This window comes from Peromyscus leucopus, chromosome 11 (assembly GCF_004664715.2).
Source record: "Peromyscus leucopus breed LL Stock chromosome 11, UCI_PerLeu_2.1, whole genome shotgun sequence".
Taxonomy (NCBI): domain Eukaryota; kingdom Metazoa; phylum Chordata; class Mammalia; order Rodentia; family Cricetidae; genus Peromyscus; species Peromyscus leucopus.
The window spans coordinates 14,379,591-14,400,586 of NC_051072.1; the positions used below are offsets into that span (position 1 = coordinate 14,379,591).

At 37.0% G+C, this 20,996-nt stretch overlaps 1 long non-coding RNA gene across 1 annotated transcript in view; it reads left to right on the top strand.

The window, feature by feature from the left end:
- The first annotated feature begins 8,593 nt into the window (after positions 1–8,593).
- Positions 8,594–20,996, top strand: part of LOC114697814 — a 47,667-nt gene continuing 35,264 nt past the window's right edge. The window contains exon 1 of the long non-coding RNA XR_003735246.2: positions 8,594–8,780. This is a non-coding gene — a long non-coding RNA (uncharacterized LOC114697814). The remainder of the gene's footprint in view (positions 8,781–20,996) is intronic.

The following is a 20,996-nucleotide window of genomic DNA, read 5'->3' on the forward strand; positions in this document are numbered from 1 at the left end:
TTGTGGGGTGTGGGGTTTTCTTTCTTTTTTCTGATTATACACCAAAAAATTGAGGTCAAAATCATGTATTTAGTGTAAGACTTTTACAGAAATTCAACACTCTTCATACAAGAGTTAAAAGAAAAATAAAAAACATGGCATGGAGATGTCTGCATAGAAACTCAACATTCAGTAGGACAGAAGAGTTCAGAAGAGCTACACAAGTCAAAGCCAAAATTATCTACATAGTGAATTCCAGAAAATGGACAGCTACATATTGATACCTGCCCCACATCAAACCTTCAACAACAACAACCACAGAAAGAAAGAAAAGTGGAGAAACGGGGAAGAGAGCTTGAATTTAAGTTTCAATGTGCAAATTATTTTCCTTAAAATCACAACCAAAAATAAATAGTTGAGGTAAAGAAATAAAATTTTCAGCATACAAACAATATTTTTTAATACAGTCCCTATGAATTCACAGTGTTTTGGCAGCATTCCCAAAATCTGTGGATGTGGAAACTCAAGCCATTAAAAAAAATCACAGTAGCTAGTTGGTCACAAAGTTCTATCACCAACTGAATACCTTTTTGCAACTGAGAGCTGCTTGGAAAGAAAAGGTCAGTTTTCTTTAAGGGTGTATCCCCAGGAATTCCACCATTCTCTAGTATATAGCTCCAAAACTATGAATATTAGGACATTATTGAAAACTATGGGTTTTAAAAAAAAAAGACAGGAAACTAGGTGAGGAAGGATGTGGGGAAAATGGCAATATCAATGAACATGCTAGAGTGGAAGGAGGGAATTTGAAAGGGTCCCACCCCTAGGCAGAGAACTACAGGCAAAAAAAAAATAGCTGTTGAGAGAAGAACTTAGCTTCTTCTAGAGATGAGAGCCATTATTGTTTGTCCAAGGCAGAGTAGTCAGCTCTGAAACTGTATATATGCATGCAATCAGAATGGACTCAGCAGGTTCTATTTACATACATCTATACATGTACATACAAACAGACTGAAATATATATGTATTTGCAACAATAATAATCAAGCCAGGTGGTGGTGGCACATGCCTTTAATCCCAGTGCTTGGGAGGCAGAGGCAGGCAGTCCCAAGGCCAGCCTCTCTACAGAACAGACCAGCCTTTCTACAGAGCAAGTTTCAGGGCAGGCTATAAAGCTACACAGAGAAACCCTGTCTGGAAAACAAACAAACAAACAAACAAAAAGAATAATAATCAAAGAAAAAGATGCTATCAACTTGAGAGTACAGGACATAGCAGGGATTCCAGGGAGGCTAGCTGAGAAGGGCTGGAGGGAGAAAGTGATTTAATTCCATTTCTGTGTTTTTTTTAATATATTGAATAATATTCTAAAAGAATTAGTAAAAAATAATATTATTTTTTCCAAAGAAAGAAATCTTTCCAGTTGTGGCATAGAAATTTCCTGAGTGAGGAAGGGTGACTTGGGAAAGACAGCCGTTCTTCATTCTCCCAGGCCCATGTGCTGAAAGAACTGACACTTGCAACGTGTCCATGACTTCCACATATGTGCATGGCATGCATGGCACATAAACATTTATATGCACACGTGAGTGCAAAAGTGCACAGTAACTAAATAAATATAAAAATTTTAAAAGTCCTTCTGGTGGAGATAGGAAGATTAGAAGTTTCAGGCCAACATTGAGTTGCAGGTCAGCATTGGTTCCCTGTGTAAAACTAAATAGTAAACCTTTCCATTAAGTTCTGATGTGACTGTCTCCTTTTCCAATTAGAAAACTAAATGCTGAAAAAAAATATGAGATCTATATGGTGGTGGTATCCTCTATAGTTACCTGGTTTTATTCAAAACTACAGAACAGGAATAATCTCCAACTTACACTTTAGAAATAAGTAAAAAATAAAGGAAAAAATTATACTTGACTATATTAATGGTGACAAGGCAGAACTGAGAAAAAGTACCAAGCCATGTGGCTAAACATAGATAAGAAATATGGGTTAATTTAAGTGTAAGAGCTAGTCAGTAATAAGCCTGAGCTAATGGCCGAGCAGTTATAAATAATATTAAGCCTCTGTGTAGTTATTTTATAAAAGGCTGCAGGACTATGAGTGGGAGATTTGTCCTGACCACTTCAAGCTACATAATGGTTAAACGATGTGTCCTGATTTTTTTAATTGATAAAAATACTCTAAATTCACCTTAGTAATCTTTACTTTACTTCACTGCTAAGCAAACAAATGCCACTGTTAAAAGCTTTTAAGTTCATGTTTTTAATTATATTAAGAACTAGCTTAAATCAGTTAAGTTAAACATAGTAAAATTTCAATGTTTATATTTGTTGAAGAAAATATCTTAGTAAAAATAATTGATGAATGTAACAGATAGGTTCAAATGGAAATATAAAAATACATGGAAATAAATCCTTAAAATTTGGCACAGTTCAAATTTTTCAAATTTTCCAGTGTGTGGGACTGTTAAAGATTATCATTAGAAGGCAATTATCTGGAATTTGAAAGTTGAGTTAAGAATTTTAGAAACATTTATTACTTTCTTTTCTTTCTTTCTTTCTTCTTCTTCTTTTTTTTTTTGTTTTTTGTTTTTTTGTTTTTTTGAGATAGGATTTCTCTGTGTAGTTTTGGTGCCTGTCCTGGATCTTGCTCTGTAGACAAGGCTGGCCTCGAACTCACAGAGATCTGCCTGGCTCTGCCTCCCAAGAGCTGGGATTAAAGGCATGCGCCACCACCGCCTGGCATCATTTATTACTTTAAAAAATCCCATATTCTATACTGTTAATGGTGAGAATTTATCCCCTTCAATTTTATTGGTTATGAAACAATGGGAAGAATATTTTGTTTTTTTTTTAATGTTTTCATCTGTATCATTATTATTATATATGGATGGATATTTGGCATACATGTCTGTCTATGTACCAATTGAGCATCTGGCACCTTCTGAGGATGGTAGAAGGTGCTGAATCTCCTGGAACTCCTGGAATTGGAATTACTGATGGTTGTGAGCCACCATGCTATGTGGGTGCTGGGAATGGAGCCTGCCTCCTCTGGAAGAGCATGCAGTGCTCTGAATCATTGAGTCATCTTTCCCACTCATGTTATAGCTGTGTGTGGTAACTCATACCTGTAACCCCAGCAATTGGGAGAGGAATAACATGAGACCATCTCAAGACACCAGAAATTAATTAATTGATTAATTAAATATAGTAATGCTTTCACAGAGCTTCTGTAACGATTACACACAAAAATATGCTATGAACATTGAATGACCTAAGTAGATATGCTGACTGTCTTCGAACTATTCAGACAGCTCTTTCAAATTTCCTGTATTTATACCTACTGGGTTAACACTTTAGAGAATTACCAAAATAGCTCAAGTTAAAATATTTACTTGTTCATTATTTCAGTTTGTCACACATTCTGCTTAACCTGGTTGTTGCTCTACTTTCTTATCCACATTTCCATCCGGAGCTCTGAGGAGCAATGGTAGTCCTTTATCTGACAATATGGGGACAGAAATTCCTCCTTACCTATCAGTTTCCTTTCTTAGGTTAGCAGCTGGTATACTTGTTTTTCACAGCAGAGAAGAATCAACACGTTTAATGGAATACGGCTTTCTGGAAGCATGCAATTTACGTTTGATTTATTTTTAAAATCAGAGCTCTGTCAAGCCACTTCAATATTCTCTTCTTACACTAAATCAACACAGCCTCATAATCAATAACTGATGGACTGGGAATCATAATTCATGACTATGCAGTCTCCTTGCTGATTATTTGCAGAAGTCATTCTGTTAATGAAAACTGAATGCTCAGGAAACTGTGCTGGCACTAGTTTCAACTCCTCAGAAGCCTCCGAGTCAACAGGATTGCTTTCAGTTTACAGGACAGGCTCTGGGCAGCAGAAGTGTCATGCATGTTACAGTGCACATGATGAGGCAGAGAATCCAATACAAGATGCAGTGAATATGGGGATGCTGGCCATGAAACTCATAAAACCTATAGAAACACCAGTGGGTATAATATTAAATACAAATGGACATTTGTAACTACCAAAAAAATGAGAGAAGAGGGGAGAGAGAGGAAGGGAGAGCAGAGAGGTGCTAAGGGAGAGAGAGAAGAAAAAAAAGGGAGAGAGTTGCGAAAATGTTCGGTTAAATTTATGAGGATCAGCCATGCTCTAAGTGTTTAGACATGTCATTTAATGCTAGAATCCCTGATGAGAGACAATGTTGTATTACATCTTTCAGCCTACTACTGCATCCTGTCCTGAAGCCTGAAATGTCATTTAACATTAATTTATAAAGCTGCAGCACATAGAGGCTGCTGTCTGAAAAAAATAAAGACTGAACACTTAAATCACATGATTTGGTAAAGTGCTTTATAGTGTTACTAACAAACTCCTTAAGAATATGAATCTCTTAGCTGCATGAGATTGCTACAGGAAGGCATTTCAACCTCCCACAAGCAGGCATTATTTCTAAGGAATGTTGTCTCTGAAATGATGTAGGCTGTGATTTGATTTTACTCACTCATATTCAATGCTCAGTTTTCTTTTTAAAAGTCTACTTCCAGAACAGTTAAAGCTTAAGAAAAATGTCCTCAGTAATAGCGAGGCTAGTACATCACACATTCAGGAACAAAGAAACGGAACAAAACTATAAAGGAATCAGTAATTTTCTTTAAAAAAAAAATTCCACAAAAACCCATCTTTCTCTGAGAAGCTGCATTGATAATAAACAATTAAGCAAAAGTTGTGTTAAAAAGCCACGTTTAAGACCTGCTAGATTATTTTTGACAGATTGATGCTAATATTTCACTGTTCTACTTCAAGAGACATCTATCACGTTAAAGCGATAGACCTGGTTTTGCAGCCCTGCGTGTGGGTGAGGGTGAGTTGGACTGAATGTTGGCAAGGAAGGGCTGGCAAAAGCAGCATGGCCTTCTGCTTTAGGCAGCCACCCAGAGAGGAAAGACAGGCACTGATTTGGAATGGCTCAAGGGCTCAGAGCAAAATGTCAAGTAAGGAGTAAATCTATCACTGAGTCAGAATGCCTACCAAGGTGACCTTATGCTAGCATTGCCATCATGGAAACAGGCATTGCTTGTTGACTGAAAAACAACAAACAAACAAACAAACAAAACTGAACTTGTTCATTTAAAAGCAATAGAAGGTTAGAAGTACATTCTGTGAACATGATCCCACTGCTTTAAAGACACACAAAGAAAGGCATTTTTTGGTTCTACACATTACAGTTTCTTGTCTAGATGAACTTACTGACTTGACCGTCATGTACATCAATATAGAGTTTCCTATGTCAGCTTTCTTTTTCCAACTTTGCATTGAATAGTTTTCTTTTTATTCAAATCCTCACCATAGTTACCTCTAGATGGTAGCTGAAGCAATGTTTGACCAGCTTCAGCACCAGTGAGAACAGATAAGAGGTGATCTTTCTCCAGACTTCCTTTTTATCTTCCACCCACTTCATTATAATCGAATACATAGCAAGTGGGCTCTTATTTGAGTACCATATTCTTCACAATATTTCAGATTAATCGAAAACAATTGTCAAAAAAGATAGGTCTAGCATTTATAAATTAAATAACTGAATTAAATTACCTATAATTGGCACACATAATATTTCTATTTCTCTATTTGTACTTGCCACTATTTTGAAACCACTTGTAACGTGACATCAGCAGGATGCGACTTACAGAGTAAAAATAATAATACATGATGGCTGATGCTCTTGAAACCTAAGGTCTAGACTGAGGTAGTTGAGTTCACATAACCTTGGTCTCTATTAATTGCTTCCTGTGCCTTAGGAAGACTCCTTAGAACACTTGAACAAATATGTGCTTCACAGCTGCTGAATCAGCATCATCTGTCCAAAGCTGTGCCTGTGTTGCCGCCTCGTGGTGGCTTGTGGTATAAAAATGACATACTCCGAGAGAACGTGGTGCTGTATCTCTTACTGCAAAGTAGGTTAAAAGGCACAGGAAACAGCGATGTGACAAGAAATCTGCCAGATCTATACACTTTGCCTTCACTGTTTGCTTATATGGGAAACCAAGCAAAAGTCAAGTTCTTCACCTTGTAGTCCGATGAGAATTCACATCTTTCACAATTAATCATTCCAGTTTCACACGTTACAATTCTAATAAGAAAGTATAGACGTACAGACATATATAGATATATAGATATACCTTTTTCATATTCCACAAAGTTCCTTAATAGTGTATCAGAACTGTATATCTTTCTACACACACAAAAAAAAAATCTTTTTTCACCAGTGATATCCCAGTGTAGGGTTAAAAAAAAGAAACTAAAAAATCTGACAGTGGAGCACTGCCTTCCACGTCTGCATTGTGCTGGGCTTCTTAATGAACACTGGTTTTTATAAAGATGAAGTAGTCTCACCTGGAGAATTAATCAGGCATCTGGTAATTTAACCATTATTTACACATATGTATAGGTACATGGGTTCACACTGTTGCCATTCGGTTTTCCCAGTTTTCCCTGCCCCCCCCCCCATCAAAATGTATGTCATTCCATTCTTTGGAGGCAGAGAAAGAATATGCGTTCACCACTGAAGTCAATTTGTTAACAGCAAGTCTTTGAAACCAAAGAAGTGTCTGCTTTAAGGCAAGCAGACAGTGAGTCAGACTTTAAAAACATAGTCAGGGAAAGAAGAAAAAAAAAAAAAAAAGTAAGAGCAGAAAGAAGCAATCCTCTATCTTCTTACCCTTGGGATGGTTTTGCAATTGATGTGCCCCTTGGCCACATACACAGGCTGTTTACATTTGTTCACTTTTCAATCCATTCACCTCTCTCTGCCCAAATAAACCAGCAATCCCCCTCGCTCTGCACACTGAATACATATGTGCCCCATTTACCACCCGGGGGTGCAGATTACCCATGCAACTTATCATTTACCCATTTCTCTAGGACACACTCTCTTCCTTTCCCTTCCTCACTGTAACTAAAAATGAACATGCAGCTCTGTCAATGACATAATGTTTTCATGAAAGTTCCACTAATTAAAAATCCTCACCATACCAGACCTAAAAAAAAAAAAAAAAAAAAAATGAGCACACTCTTGCCAAGTGTTCTTTGCCACAGTGAAGCTCTTGTAAGTACGTTTTAGAGAAAGACAGAGGGGGATGGTGTGAAGGGAGAAAGTCTCCTAACATATGCATTGAAGTATAACAGTTGTCAGCATCACAGGGACAGATTATTTTTAAAATAGATCTTTCAAGAGAAAAAAAAATGAGATGGAAAAAAAAAATAATGCATCTCCAAAGAGCTGAGAAGTAATACATGCACAGCTTTGGGTAATAGAAGCTTTTACTGGAATGAAGGACCACAATTGTAGGAAATAGATCTGCTTTTTGAAAGCAAGCGATGATAGGTCAGTTTTAAAATGATGTTTGTCTGTACCTATAGACTCTCCCCTTTTAATGGTAAAGAGGTAGTTGGCTTTTATTGTGGTGGCCTGAAAACACTTGCAGACTATTGCTTTGGCCCATGCTTACAGTGCTATCATAGTTACTTGTTGAGGACATTCATTTAGACTTGCAACATGCTGCATTAATTTAACACCATATAAAATATGGATTTTATTGCAGCAAAGACAATAAATGCTGCAACTGCTGACTGCGTGTGTTTAATCTCCCCCCTTTTTATTGTACCCCCTCATATTTCTGACTCATATAAAATGTGAACATAGGAATTGTACCCATCCTGTTTCTGATGGATGTCAATCTACTGTCTTTATGTAGATACTTAGTGACCACTAACAGCTTCTAGGCATCATCTGTCCTCTGTCTGTCATTTCTCTTTCTACTGAAGGTACAATGAACTATGACTATGACTAAGTGAGGAGTGAATCCGTTCATATGGAATGCAAAGTAATGCTGTCGGATGTTAGAGTTCATGGCAAACAGTGCTACCTGCTAAACTGATATTTTAAACAGAGGGTAAACAGGAATGAGCATGACTAATTACACTCCGTAAATATTTTCTGCAATTGCTCAGAATGAATAAATTCAAAAACTCCAATATCCAGACCCACACTGTTGAACATAATATATTATTTATCAAGCTTCACATTACCTACATTCAAAGCAGTTGTTCCAGGAAACTCGAAAAAGGAGTTGCATGCTCATTTGCTTAGTAAAAGGTCATGATTTTGAAATAATTTCGCATATACCTTAAGAAAAAAAAAACATAAAAGCGAAAACATATCTCCCCCCCAACAGCGGGGGAAGAAAAGGCGAGACCTTAAAGGAGTTAAAAGACAAGAGGTGAATTCTTCCTACCTGGTTTCATCAGCTTCTGGAAAACGGAAGTTGGTTCCAGCCAAAATAACCCTGAAGAGACTGTCACCCTGTCCCCTTTTTGTTTGTTTTCTGCTGTTATTTTCTATCGCTGATTCTACTTCGGTCTAACTCAAGCTTTCTCTCAGCGTCACTTTTAACTCTGGACGGCAGGGAACCGAAGAAAACGGGGCGAACTCTCTCTCTGATTGGCTTTCATTCAGTGATTCTGATTAAGGAAGGGGGGGGGAGAAAGAGGGAGGGGGTGGGAAAGCCCTTCCTCACTCGGAGAGAAAGGTTCTGCTGATGGAGCTGCAGCACTCGCCATGGGAAGGTTAGAGACTGGAAGTGCCGGCTCCTGCCAGCACACAGCGATTTGCAAGTGAATGCGAGGGAGGGAGCATCCGAGCGGAGGGCTGCGCATGAAAGGCGTCCCCTCCCCCGCAGGGCAGAAAGACTCTCTGTTTCCAGCCTAAGGTAATCAGCCCCATCTCATCCGCCTGCGTCCCTAACACAATCCCAGAAACGCGGATTCTGCAATTGCTTCTTGCAATTTAAAAAAAAAAAAAAAAAAATTTACTTCTTTGCTTTTCTCTGGCATGGATGTGCCTGCACCACCCGTACTCTAGACCGTCCAAACACAAGTATTAGCGGAGCGCCAAGCAAATGGCAATCAGATCAGGTATATTAACAACAGAGGATATTGGGGAGGCGGGTGTGTGGTTTTAAATTTTTATTTTGAGGGCAGGTGAACTTTCTTGATTCTCCAAATACCTTTATTCGTGGTTTCTTGTGCTAAGGAGAACACACCTTGCTCCTCATTTGGAGAAGCCTCTGAGCAATTTTGTCTGTTTAATCATACGAGCTTTGCATCTCAATGTTTCATTAACACTTTACATATGCAATTAATGCCATTAAAATGTTTAGATTGTGGAGTTGACATAATCTCTCTTTTTTTTGCCTTTGTAAACTTTTTTGCTCATAAATATGTTTATGTCCAAAACAGCATACAGTCTGATACTAATGCATCTGGATGATTCTATGTACATCCCAACCCTTTAACTGTCCATCTTCTTATTTATCTATCTCTACATTAGAATTTTGATCAAACAGAACCGAACCAAAGATGTCAGTATAGCTCCACAAAATAGTTAACACCTTTACTTTTCCCCAGCTATGTGTAGATTCCTTTTGAAAATGTCACCTTTAAATAAATTTTATATATGTAAACTGTAAAAACATAAACTAGAGGAGAAGTTATGAAGATCATCTCAGGCAACTATGATTGAAAAGCAAAAAAGCATTAGTCAGCTGTTAAATACCTTTCCAGTCACTAAGCTAATGAGTAGCAACAATAGTCTATAGGACTCACGTTCCTCTTCTTCTACTTGCTGTCTAAGATGCCACAAGATGCCAAGACCCCATGGAGAACAGGTTTGGTAATGTATCCTCCAGGAGACCCTATACACACTCAAAACAACAACAACAACAAAGGAAGGTTCTGATGGTGAGGGCAAGAGACACTCTTAAATTTCAAGGAGGTTTAGTGTATCACAGGTTGTTATATCACTGAATGTTATCCTTCAGCTCACAGTAAAAAACCCTAAACATTAAATAGTATGTGTAGTAGGAAAGAGCTAATTTTCCTTAAATGTTACAGACGAGGGTACTAAAATGGCAATAAATGTAATGATTATGGAATTCTGACAAGAGAACAATATTTGCCCACAACATTTTCCAAAGTCCCTTGCCTTCATCATCCATTAAAAATAAGTATTGCATGTTTCCTAGGGCTGGATGTATTTATGTCACTCTGGTTTCTTTGTTTACTTCACATAATGCTACCATTGAAACATTAAATTGGCTTTCAAGAGAAATTTCAAAGTCACATATTCTACAGGTCAATTATACAGTGTTAAATAGATTTTTATGGCTGGTGTCTATTCACCCAAGATGAAAGATCCTCTTACTGGTTTTGTGTATTTATTTTTCTTTAATATCAAAATAAATGGCTGTGTGCTGCGAAGAACATTTAGACAACTTTTGAATGTGTCTAATTAAGAACTTCATCAAAAGCTCAGCTCTAAAAGTAAAATCTCATTTGAATATTTATAATACATGCTGCACAGACATATGATCAAGTAAGTTTCCTGACAAAACCTTTGCCTCCTCTTCCATAAAGATGTGAGCTGATAAGACTGCTTTGACTCATGTAACCATCAGAAACTGTAGTTCTGTCCTGTCAACATTTTGAAGGAGCTGAACTTAGGAAGGAGGAATAAAGGCAGAGGAAAGGGTGACAGGTCCTTGGAAAATGAGACCCAGGTGTTCATGTCTATAACATCATTGGCTGGAAAAGAGACACTGAGTCACAGGTTGTTAGTGGAGAGGCTTGGAGAAATAGTCAGTATGCTGGAACAAAAACAAAAACAAAACAGTATTCAACCACTGAGCTCATTGATATTGCTAGAGAGGGTCATGACAGACTTGAAATTAGACTTGAATTAGACACAACAGTTACAGTACTTGCTACACCCTGTGTCTCAGGATAGTATATGTAATTTTTAGAGCACAAATAATCGTATTATATTTCAAATTTAGAATTCAGAATGTCCTTCCAATGACACTGCTTTATGGCATGATATAATATTTAGTAAATGATAAGTAAAATATTAATGAATTTGTAAGTTCAAGTAAGAGATGGAGCAGGGAGGGAGAGATGGAGAGAGAAAGGAAAAAAGGCAGAGTATGTATAAAAACTCAGCACATGCCGGGCGGTGGTGGCACATGCCTTTAATCCTAGCACTAGGGAGGCAGAGCTAGGCAGATCTCTGTGAGTTTGAGGCCAACCTGGTCTATAGGGCAAGATCCAGGACAGGCAACATAACTACACAGAGAAACTTTGTCTCACAAAACAAATAAATAAAAGAACTCACCACATTTATTAATGCCTTCCAGTAAACATCCTAAGGCCTTTATTCTTTGTATCTGAATTCATAGTCCAAACTGCTGAGCACTTTAGTAATCAAAATTAAAGAATAATGTATCTGCTGGCTAAAAAGTACATCCTTTGACAATATGATTTATTTTATTAAATGATACTATTCTCCAGTTCTTTATTTTATGCTGTCTATGATGTCACCTGTAATTCTGTAAGCTGCTCTATTTGGTTTGAGTTTTCGTAGTGAATGGCAATGTGATCATTTCCAGATATATGAAATAAATGACTGTAGCCAGCTCTCTTAGAGGGGAATGAATGAGCAACATTAAATGGACTCAGTAAGTTGGGAGTAGAGAGACAAGAAAGGTGTTGAATTGGCAAAGGAGGGGTGGTAATATAAACAGTACTCTTGTATAACATTCTAAAAAATAAATAAATTAATTAATGTGAAAGATCCATGATTTAAAATGTGAAGTTATTTCATAGAAAATATCATATTTAATTATAAACATGAGATTATAAATTTATTTCCCCCATGTTTCTGTATAGAAGTGTGGGGGTAACCTGCCATGTGTTGTGTGGATCAGACAGAAGGGGACTCCTTGACTTCCTAACTTTCTTACAGCAAACCTGAATTCCATACACAACTTTGTTGCTAATCTTTCTCTGTCCTGCCAACTCCCAAATCACAACATGGAGACTTATTGTTAGTTATGAAACCTTGGCCGATAGCTTAGGCTTGTTTCTAACTAGTTCTTATAACTTAAATTAACCTGTATCTTTAGTCTATGTTCTTTTACATGTCTTTCTGCTTAATCTGCTTCCTTGGCATCTCCTCCTTTCGTCTCCCAGTGTTCTCTGTGCCTGGAAATCCTGTCTAGTTATCGGCCATTCAGCTTTTTATTAAACCAATATGACATAACTTCACAATGTAATCAAATATCTTGCAACACGACTTGATATTTTTGTTACTGTTTTTAAGGTAAAAAAAATGTTGGTTGCATATAAAGAGATTTGCAATTGAGTGAATGCCATTTCCACAGAGAAAATGTGAAGAAAAATAGCTTGAATGATTTTCCTGTTTGTGGAAAACTGAATTCTCAATCACACAAACTGCCTTATCCTTAACCATCAAAGGTTCATGGTCTGTCTAAAATCATCAAAGAGTGATAAAATTTCCGTTTTCTAGTTGTGATTAAAGTTTCGCCTGAGGAAATAATTCAAGAGAGTTTTTTAGATTAAAAAATAGCAGAAAATAACATGTTTTAATTTTAATTTGTTTTTATTTTAATTTACAAAAATTAAACATAATAATTAATGTTGTATTTTATCTTGTTATAATTTTAATGTGGAGACTGTCTGATTGTTGAAAACTACAGTTTAATCAATACTGTCATTGTAGAAGTCAACTCTAAGAAATCTTAGAAGTTCTTTAAGAAAATGTATTTTCAAATAAATTGACTATTTAATATACAGAATTAGACAAACCATAGCTATTATTTTCAATTCTTTTCTCCTAAAATATCATTTCTTTCATCCCCCCATTTCCTTTCACTTGTTGTTTGTCAATAACTGTCAGTTATGAGATGTTCTTTCCTAAGTCTAAGCTAGCAAATTAGCTTGGCAGCTCAGGAATTCTTTCTGAAGCCTTGAGGCTTCCCAGTCATAGACACAGAGCACAGAATGCAAGACCATAATATTTATGTCAGTTTTCTTTGTTCTCCCACATCCCAAGAGGTAATAACTGAAATCAGGTAAGCAAATATTACAAATAGACTTGAAGTTTGCCCTTCGCTAAAGACCCCAGCTTAGGACGACTGCTATTTCATTCAAATTGTCTGTATGGAAAATAGCCAAAATTTTGGTTTAGATGGAGATATTTTATAATCTATTTTATAAAGATTTTATAAATCCCTTTCTCTGCTCTGGTGGGAATTATATCAAGACTGATCCTCTGCAAATGTCCTTTAAGCAGTGGCCAGAACGAAAATGATACAACCGTGAGACATATCCAGAACATTGTTTTTTAAGATTATTATTGAGAGATTCAATGGCTAGCATGTTCAATTCCAAATATAACAGTGTTTACTTACTTGATGATTTGTACCATCTACCTTGGTCATCCACAAGTGAAGATGATTTTTTTAAGGAAATAAACTGTGAATTTTGTTATTCAGTGGAAACTGCCCCCAGTCCACAGCCCCTTATTTTAGAAAACACCTCAATCTCATTAAGTACACTTCCATCTCTCTTGATGACTGTCCTTTGTATCTAGTTTACCTAGACCATAGACACTGTGTATGTGCCTCTTTCACTTGCTAAATGTTGACAGTCATATTGGCTAAACATAACAAGACACACCACTATGTGTAACTAATTTCTATTACCACAATACCTTCTGCCATGCCTTTGCCCTTCTGGATATACAGTTTATTTGATTTAAAAGGCTGCATGATATTCTTTCGCTCATTTTATTTAGCTTTTCATCCATTAATGAAAACATAAATTGCTATCAAATCTTGGCTACCCTAAACAATGCGGAAGTGACTGTGGGAGTTGACATCTCTCTCCAACATATCGATTTCAACCCTTTAGTGCACATACCCAGTAGGAGGATTGATAGACTATGTAGTTACTATTGTTTTAGGTTTTGAGTAATATAGTATTTTCTGACATGACGACACATGCCATATATGATTTCATTCATATGTGGAATTGCAAACAGCGAACTTCAAGAAACAGAGAGTAGAACAATATGAGAGCTTAGACAAGCATGGGTGACGGAGGCAGTTAATAGACAGGGAAAGGGATGATATTGATCAAAATCTACAAGTATCAAGAGATATCAGCTTTAAGTATCTACAGTGTGAAACAGACCACAGCTCCTAATGATAGGTTTATAGTTTTATAGTTTCATGACAAAAAGTAAATAAGTAGATGATTTTGTAGATCTATTAGTATGCTTAAATCTTTCAACAATTGTACACCTAGAGCAAAGTAGAGCATATACTGAGTAAATGTTAAAGAAAAAGGTTATGTGTCAATTAGATGAAAGGCATTGTTTTCAATTGATGCTTGTGTGATAGACTTTCCTGTGGAATCATGCACAACAACATCATATCTACAACTCCAAATAGAGAACAGATGACAGACCAAAGTGCAGATACTGCTAAAGTTTAACTTGGTGAACCAGTGAGTTTTATTGGAGTTGCTTGCTGGAATAGGGATGAGGGGCTACTAACAGGAATAGAGATGACTCAGAGACAGACGCATCACCAAAGCACACCCCAGCACATGTGAGAGCTCAACAAAGCTGGAAACCTAGAGGACACTGCACAGCCCGCAGGTAGCCCTTCTAGGTGGCTTAATCAATGTGATTGTCTTTTATGCAGAACAGTTAGTCTGTTTGTTCTATGTACTTCAGCTGGCCTCTGCTCATTCCTGATGCCTAGATTTGTCTGAGTCTTTTATGCAGTTTGCCTTGTCTGAAAATGATTCTCAGCAGTTTTTACTATTTATATACAATTGGGGAAGGAGGGGCCTAGTGAATCTGTTCATTTTCAGGGACTTCCTGGAGCTAGTTTGAGTGGTTTTCTTCCTGACTTCATTAACTTACCTGCAGTATTTCACTTCCCCTTAAAACAGACTGTTGTTTCAGTCCCCCGTAGATATCCCGTCTCAAGGAGTTTCCCTCCGGAGAATAGGAGAGGTTTTAATCCTGGAGAAAACTGCTTCTCAACAGTACCACAATCACACCAACCCCTGTAGTAAGGCATAACTAGAGAAACTGCAGGTTACACAGAGCAACAGGAGGCCAAAGGTGAAAATACTTGACAAGGGCAGGTTTTCAGAATGCTGTGCTCATTTAACCCATCACTATGAATGGTTTATGCAACAAAACCACTGGAACACAACCGTGACCTTATTTCCTTAATTTATTTCAATTTCTCAGAAGCAAGACAAATTGGTTCACTTCTTTCCATCATTTTATGTCAGCAAAGTACTCTCGAGCATCATAAGGTATTATTTCCTAGATAATGTTCTTTGCTTCTTACAAATGAAATGATGAGAATGAGGTAGAACGTTTTCCCAGAAGTCTGTCCTCTAATCTCTTGATTACCATCTCTGACATCTCTATACCTAAGCAACACACAGCCGCACCCACTATCTGCAACAGCTTTACCTCAGGCATAAATGGGTTTGTATACTGGTCAGAGTTCTTTAGAAGAACAGAACCTGTTGAATAAGTGTATGTGTGTGCATGCGTGTGTGTGTGTGTGTGTGTGTGTGTGTGTGTGTGTGTGTGTGTGTGTGTGTTTATGTGGGGGCGATTTATTAGACTGTACATAGTTGAGAGGTTGAGAAGCCAGTAGTTACTCACTATAAAGCAGTGTGCCTTAGTAATGCCAGTCTAGGGCTGAAGGCTTGGAGGATACCTGGAGAGGCACTGATTTTCATTCTACATTGGAAGGTCAAAGAAACTGGGCTGCAATTTCACTGAAAGATGGCAACAGCAACAACAAGTGACAGGATTGGTATCACCAGCAAGGAGTAAAAGTAGTTAGGCAAAATCACAATGCTTTTCCCTCAGATTGTATCTGGGCTACTGTCAGAAGGTTCTGTTGTCTCTGGGAGAGAATATTCCCCCTTCATTTGAACCAGTAAATACTCCAACTGACCAGTCAAGACACATGTCTTAACTGGTTCCAGGTCCAATCAAATTAACAACAATGATTAGCCATTGTGGCCATCAATGCTCTCTGGCCCCAGTTTATGAATATGCAATGTTATTAATGTGTATATTGAGAACTTGGCTATACCAAACAATGGCCACTCTGTTGCTAGGAAAACACTGAAGAGGGCCAGACATTTTACCTCTAACCAATTTTAAAATATAGACAATAACTCTCCAAATGTGTTTCAGAGGCCGATAACATTAGCTTTATCTGACAACTTACATATGAAAGCAATCAGAACTTCTCTCAAGCCTACTGATTCAGAAACTGTGGGAGGGTCACTGCTCTGTTTTAAAACACATTAAGGTGGTTCTGAGAGATTACATTTGAAAGCCATACCCCCTACCCACACACACAAAAATTGCTTTAATGCAATCTAGAAAAGAAAAACTGAATTAAAGCTCAGGGTTTATAAACAAGAGATGTGTTTATGCGTCACTTATTATTTTAACACCTATGCATAATATTCAGAATCATTTCAAAACACCATGCTATTTATAAGATTGTGGGGGAGAGCTGTAATCACAGCACTGGCTAAATAAGGGTTTAACCATCTAATGAGGGAAACAGAAATTAAGACAAGTGATACCCAAAAGTAAACGGAGGGGAAGAGAGGAAGGAATTTTGCCAAGTGTGTGTTGAATGTAGGAGTTGCTCTTGAGGTTTCAAAATATAGTATTACAACTCTGATGAATGTCATTGTTGGTTTGCATCTTAGCATCTGTGAGCAAGAGGGGCAATGGCAGTCAAAATGCCACATTGGGTTCATTCTATCCTCATAGAAAATTGGTGTTACAATGTCCTTCCAGAGTTGCCAAGAGAACTGACCTGGGGGTGGGACTCTTAACCCCTTTCCCATAGACTGCATTGACTAAGGAAGTCTGCTCTGCATACAAATGTCTTTTTTCTGGTTCCTCTTGTGATAATACTTTCCTTGTCTAAATATTAGTGTGTGACCTAATGGAAGAGAAGAGAAAGGAATGAAACCCATGAGAGAGAACAGGGAAAGTGGAAGGATTTTTATAAAAATCAGATCCAGGAACAAATAAACAAAACCAAAACCAAAACCAAAGCCTAACCAACCAACCAGCCAAACAAACAAACAAACAACAATAACAAAACAAAACAAGACAAACAAAAGCATGTAAGCCTTTTGGCGACTTAAAGAGCTGGCTATATCTGTGTCTATCTCATGTGGATTCACCAGACAGACTTGTGTTTTAATGGACATCTGTCATGTCTGAAATTTCTTAATGCTTTTGAACCAGGTCCTTGACATTTTCTTTTCGTTTTGCAACCCATGGTTTTGATGCCCATCTCTTTATTGACTGCTTCACAGTGCCGCTTCAGTACGAAGGTACCCATGGATTGAAAAGGGTCCCTTCAGAGGTGAAAGTTTGAACGGTAATCAATGTTGACATTTAACAGACAAACACATTGATAAACCTGTTAGTCATCAGTAAACAAGGACGATAAAGTGTACTTGACTCCTATTATGTGAGACCTAGCCCTCAGCTGCACATTTTAGTGTCAAGAGGCTGCATAAGGCCTATGTGAAGATTTAGGTAAATTTCATTTTTCTGTGTATTGGCTTTCCTTTCTCTCACTACACATTGAACAGTTACAATGTGACAAAGAGACTACCTAGCATTGGATAAAGTAGTGATAATCCATAGGTCACCTTATTCCCAATTTCACATAACTCAGGCTCTAGTGAGGTAAAGCATGTTCGATTATGTAAATTATGATAATATAACCCACTGAGATAAATGCTGTGAAACCTGGAACTTGGTCTACTGCAACTTATAAAGAAGGATCGAGATCTAATGTGAACAAAGATGAAGGGAAAGGATGTGGAGAGAAGGGGAGATTTTCCCTGGATGAAGTGGACCATGGAGAGAAATCAGAACCAAATTGGAATGACATTTGTTCTGTGGGATGTTGTTCTGTATGCTGTGAATGTGTGTTGCTCTGATTGGTTGATAAATAAAATGCTGATTGGCCAGTAGCCAGGCAGGAAGGACAGGCAGGATAAGCGGCAAGGAGAATTCTGGGAAGAGAAAAGCTAAGTCAGGAGTCACCAGCCAGACACAGAGGAAGGAAGATGACAAGACAGAACTGAGAAAAGCTACCAAGCCACATCGCTAAACATAGATAAGAATTATGGGCTAATTTAAATATGACAGCTAGTTAGTAATAAGCCTGAGCTAATGGCCAAGCAGTTATAAATAATATTAAGCCTCTGTGTGATTATTTTATAAGAGGCTGCAGGACTGTGGGTGAGAGCTTTGTCCCTACCCTGGGCCAGACAGGACACAGGAAAAATTTCCGCAACACATTTGCTCCAGGGATTTTTTTTTTTTAAAAAAAAAATTGTTTGCTGCCTGATAACACCTACTTACCTCCTAACACATAATTGGCTAAGACAGTACATCACAGAAGTCACCCTAACCACTGCTAGGCAGAAAACCAGCTAATCAGACAAACTTGACCTATATATACTCTTTTTATTGCCTTAAGAATCTTATTCATACTGTATGTCACTGGAATAAAGGAAAAACAGACTCCACTATTACAAGGAGCCAAATGTTCCACCCTTGCTGTTCTTACAAAAGTATATCACGGATGCCAGATTCTCTATTACTATTTAGCACTAGCAAAAGGAATAAAAACAAAAGCTAAACAACCATTTTAACCATTCATTACTTCCTTGATATCAGATTGTATTTTGGGAGACCCATAAACAAAAGTGTGTTGAATAAATTCACTTATATCATGTACTTATATAAAATGTATTTATTTAGTATTGTTGTAGAAATTTATTTTTAACCATTGTACTGAAAAACTGAAAAAAATTAAGCAAATACTTTAATGGAAAAAAATAACGTTATCTGAATTAACATACTATTAACACAACAAATAATTGCTCTCCAATTTAGGAAAGCCCTATTTTTAGATATAATTTTGTATTTTATAAATTTCTTCATTGAATTGGTAGAAGAACTATTTACTATATTCAGTATCTCAAGCTAAATGTAGATGCTTAATATTCACCATTTCTCATCCTGGCTTAATTCAAGCATATGGATTACAAGACTTTGGAAAAATAAAGAGAAAAAAATGCGCAATCAAAGGTAAAATGTGGATGATTTGTGGAAATCAGTATCAGTTTAATTACCGCCTAGTTAAAAATAATAAATTAAAATTAAAAACAAATCAAACTAGAAGGAGTGATTGTTTTTGAAAACACTGTGATTTTGTAGATACTCCTTACATGTTGGGATGTTGTTCAGTCTGCTTATTCGTCATTCATTTTGTAGTTTGTCATCATCCCCAGAAAGCAAATTTTTTCATCCTCCAAAGTAAAAAGAACATGACCAGGCTGGAGTGATAGGTCAGCAGTAAGAACTCTTGCTGCTCTTACAGAGGACTCAGTTTGATTTCCCAGTATCTGTATACCTGTAACTCAGGCTCCAGAGGATTCATCACTCTCTTCTTGCCTCTCTACATACCTACACTCATTCCATGTGCGTGGATCTGCACACAGATACACAGGCTTACACACACACACACACACACACACACACACACACACACATACACACACACACATTACTGATACACTGATTCTCAATTAAGTAAATGTAATATGACCAGTGTTTAAGAAAAATAAGAGAATGAGCAGGGGCAAACAGAATTCCAGACAGACAGAATAATTTAAGATCTCAAATGAAACACTGTTAGCATTTAGTTAGGTGTATAGATGTGATATTCAGGTAACTTTATACACTAAAATCGACACAAACAGTGCTCTTCTGACTTCCTATCATAGTCTGCATTCAGAGCTGTGTTCTCTTATTCTACTCCCTTCCTCATGATCTAGTATCTCCTAGTCATTTCTGAGAAAAGTCATTCTCACTTTTATTAGTTCATTTAAATATTTTTTATTAGTAATTCTTTATATCTTTCTCTGGGTTTGGAAGGAGAGGATGGAGGAAGAGATAATTTGGGTTTTGCAGGAGAAACAGGGAGTCTTGAAGACAATAGGAAAGACTTCAGCTTGAATGGAGCTCCCTGATAGCAAGCCTTTAAATTTCTTCTCATTAGTAGAAGCTTCAGGTGCTGGTTTGGTACAGCGTATCATAACTCCAATAATGACTGCCTCCTTTTAGGAGAGATTGTGACTATACTAAAATAAGATTTTATGACTCACCTTCACACCATTTGGCCATAAGTCTAATGGACCTTCTTAAGAGCCAGTTCTTCCTTCTACCAATGTGCTAGTCTATCATTTAAAAGGTTTCCTTTTTTCTTATTTTTGTTAAAAATAAAAATACTAATAAGTAGAAGTCACTGTCCACAAAATCCAGTATGTAATTACATACATATTAGACAATTTAAATATTGTTTTAGAAGTAGCAATTCAAATATTTAAATACATCATGAATAATAGGTGGATTTATGAAACTGAGCACAGTATGTAGCCATAAATAAATATTATTTCATATTAGAAAGGTATACTAATCACAGATGTCATGCACAGCAACTTGAAAAACATTATTTTCATGGTGGTTGACACCCTTTATTCTTTACACTCATCCTGATGCTTCACATCTGTGGTTCAGACAGTTCAGCAGGAGCCATTTGTTTGTCTTTAGAAAGAGTGAAATATTCTATATCAAATCCCTCTAAAATACAATCACGTTGAAACAAAAGTCAAATTATAACAAATAGGATAGATTTAGATTATACAAGGGATGCATTCCAATAACGATAATTTTGTGCTACTTGACAGTAATTTGGGTTGTTGTTAGTATGAAAGGCAAGAACTACAGTTTCTTCCCTTTTTTCAGTCTCTCCTCTCTATCAGAATTTGGGGTGAATAAATCAGTTTAATCTTCAAATGCTATTGTGGTGTTGTTGCTTTTTAAAAAATAAATACCTGGTTACAAACTTTCATTCAAGATTTGCACTTTTTTATGATTTCTGTGGTAGATGTAGAAGACTTGGTAGTTG